The sequence below is a fragment of the Impatiens glandulifera genome, chromosome 1 (assembly GCF_907164915.1).
Source record: "Impatiens glandulifera chromosome 1, dImpGla2.1, whole genome shotgun sequence".
NCBI classification, from domain to species: domain Eukaryota; kingdom Viridiplantae; phylum Streptophyta; class Magnoliopsida; order Ericales; family Balsaminaceae; genus Impatiens; species Impatiens glandulifera.
Genome location: NC_061862.1, coordinates 73,369,501 through 73,373,426, shown reverse-complemented (window position 1 = coordinate 73,373,426; position 3,926 = coordinate 73,369,501).

Here is a 3,926-nt window from a genome sequence, read left to right as displayed (position 1 = left end):
TGCAAAATTATGTTTTATTTAAAAATACTGAAACGAGAGGTAATACATGTATATTAATTATATTTATCTTTGTAATGTGCTTATTTAATTTATTATATATAATTTTTTGAATAACACTATTCACAATTATTTTAATTTCTGGATATGATTATAATAAACTTTACCGATCATCACGTATGTTTTCTTTTCACCTTATCTAAATTTATATTATATATATCTATTTAAGGCGCATTATAGTTTTTTAGATGCAAGCTAATTTATTTTGATGTAGGATAGATTATTCAAATTATAGGAATTCCAACTTAAATAATACATGTTAAGTTTGAAAATAAATAAACTTATATCATATCCTTTATATTTTAAATGTTTAAACTAAATTTTTTTCATAGTCATTCTGTCGTACTGAAGAATCAGTCTTGATTTAAGGTAATTTCCTTATCTAAATTAAATTATAATGACTATTTGTCATTCATGGATAGTTATATTGTATAGGTTTTTCTTAACTTGACCTCTTGATATTTTAAAAGGTTCTCAATTCTCAAAAGAGTAATGATATATACAGCACATTCGCATAGTACCTACCTTATTTGAAAAGAAAGAGAAAATATTTTTCTCTCTCTTATATTTTTTTTAAGATATATTTTCTCTTTCTTTCCAAATGAGGTAGGTGCTATTCGAATGTGATGTATATATATCATTACTCTTCTCAATACAGTGGAGGTCAAACTATCGTAGTATTGGAATATTAGATATGAATTTCAAAGGAACCCTAAACAAAAACGACAAAATGAAAGAACTATTGAAGGTGTTATTTCCTTATTTTACCTATAACTCTACCACACTACAATTATGAGTAACTTTTTCTTTATATATATATATTTGTTTGTTAATGTTATCACATAGACCAACATATATCTCACACTCCTAACATATATTTGTTCCATTAATGTCTTAGATAGGTTTTCTTTAGTTGAAAAACCAAAGGCTTAAAACGCTGCTTTATATTCTAGGAGGTGCTTTTCATGTTTGAATGAATTTTCTTGTAAGGTAGTGTAATTTCATTTATCAATATAAAACCTATTGTGTATTTTGTTTTACTGAAACTTTTTATAAAATGAGAATTTTATTATTATTCACTATGTATAACAACCTTGATGTCACTATATTCTATAGAAATAATCTCAATACTCAAAATATGGATATATGAAATCAATTCTTATAGTAAGCCCTAATATCAATTATATATATATATATATATATATATATATATATATATATTTCTATTCAAATAAACTTATTTCTTCAAATTTATCCCAACAAACCAAAATGAACCAAGCTTATATGTTTTTAAAATTTTCATCATGTGGAAATATTAAATCTACTTTTTAGTTAATATTCACTTTTAGAAGTTTCTGATTATCTATTAATACCTTGACCTTTATGCCAGAATAAAATGAATCATTAGAGAACCTGGGCTAAAAAATATGATATATACGAAGGTTCAATATTAAAAAAAAGCGTTAATATTCAATAATAGTAATAAACGAGAAAGGATAATATTTTTTTATAAGGGCTTTTAAGAGATATGCTTGTCGAGGAAAAATATGTTATTAAATCATTTTTGTTTATTAAGTGTTCGATTATCTCATTTTTAGTATCTAACCAGAAATAAAATTATTTTTTATTATTAATCATATTAAATAAGAGTCTTAATTTGTAACAAATGTTATATAAGTGGGTCTCACTTATATGAGATGTTTTGCATACAAAAGCCACCTATTATTTGTGTTGATATAGCTACCTATTATAAAAATATCATTATTTTTAAAATACTAACCAGTGATAAATTCTTTTTTCTTCTTAGTTTCAAAATTTTGCTTGATCTATTAATTCTGGATATAATCATAATTCTTTCAATTAACTTCGTCTATTCAATTATTCTATTATCATCTACTAAATCTTTATTTAAATAATTATATGTATTTATTTCTTTTAATTATTATTTGTTGATTTATATTAAAAGATTCCTTCTCTATTTTTTCAATTCTGATTTGTAAAATGAAACGGGTTTTATGTTGGTTAATTTTATATATAATTCGAGGTTAAGCTTTAGATTTATTGTTTATATTTTAAATTAACTTTTTTTAGTTTAAATATTAGTTTCAGTAATTTTTTAATCACCCTAAGTAATATAAACTTTTGAATGGTTTTGTTCTATAAATAGTTGCATGCACCAATGTCTTTAATTAGGGCTAGATATAATGATGCACAGTCTGATTCCAATGGAAGCCAGCAATAGTGTGGAACTTTCCACACTGATCTAAGTCTTCTTAATTTTATAAAGTATAATCCTATTTTTTTCTTCTTTTATTTGTTAATTTTGTTTTATTATCATTTTCGAAATTTAATTTGAATAATTATTTTCTTGTTACTTAAATATATGTTGTAAATTTATATGCCAATCATGTTAGAAATAAATGTGCGATTTTTCATTAGAATTTTAATTTAAGATTATGTTTTATTTGAAAACTTCTAAAAGAGATTTTTTTTAATACTCTTTTAATCTTGAATTTACATGTCTCAGTTTAGGGGTTGTTTTTGCAAGAAGAGACTTCTCATAATTAACAACCAATATAATAGGGCAATAATCGAACAACATGGTGTGTGATCCCCTTAGCCGCTTATCTGATTTGCTTATTTTATTAAGAGCTTAAGGAAATTCATATTCTTATTTTATTAATAACAAAATTATCATGATTTTATAAATAAAAGACATTTGTGGGTATTAAAGACTTTATTATTATTATTAAAGTAAATAATAAAATAGAATACATGTTTATTAATTATATTTATTTTTTCAATGTGTTTATTGAATTTAATATATATATAATTCATTGAATAACAATATACATATATGTATATATTTTAATTGTAGATAATATTATGATACATCTTACGAACAATCCTTACTAGTTAAGTAAATTTTCTTTTCATTATACCTAAAGTTATATTATCATATTTAAATTTTAGACTAATAATAAGTTTATTTTTAAGTGCATGACATAATTTATTTTAATCTATGATAAATGGTTGGAATTATAGGTTTTAAAATTTAAATAATGTATGTTATTTTTGAAATAAACAAACTTATTTGTTATCCTTAATAAATAAATGTTTAAAATAAATTTAATTTTTATAAAATTATATTATTCATTTTTTTACAAAATTTTTATTTTTCAATAACAAAATATAATTTTAATTCAAATTTTACATTAAAATTGTAAAATTATATTTATTTATATACACATTTTTTATTTTAATAAAATATAATTTTTAAATACATAAAATTTTATGTTATTTTTATTTACCTTATTTTATATTAAAAATATTGTTACAATTTATTTCCATTAAACTTTTTAGATTATTTTCATCAATTTTTTCTTTAATCAAATATCATTTAAATATTTTAAAATTTGCATTATACTTATTTAAAAATTATTTTACATTATATTTATTTTTTCTATTTAATCAAATATAATACATAAAATTTAAATCAAAACTATTAATTTAATTTTTATTATTTTTAACATAATTATAATTATTTTTATATAAATATGATTTCTTTGTAACAAAATATAATTTTATTTAAATTTTAAATTCATAAAATATTAGTTGGTTTTTCGTTTATCTATCTATTTCTAATATTAATAACATTATTGGTTTTTAAATATTCTTATAATATTCATAAATAATTTTAAATTAATTCATCAAACCGATCTTATATTTTAAATTAAAATTATTTTCATTAATCTAAATTTTTATTAAACTTATTAATTTTGAATTGTTTTTATTTAATCAAATATAATTAAAATTAATCATTAAGCTTACTTTTATTATATTTTTTTATATTTTAAGAATATATTTTT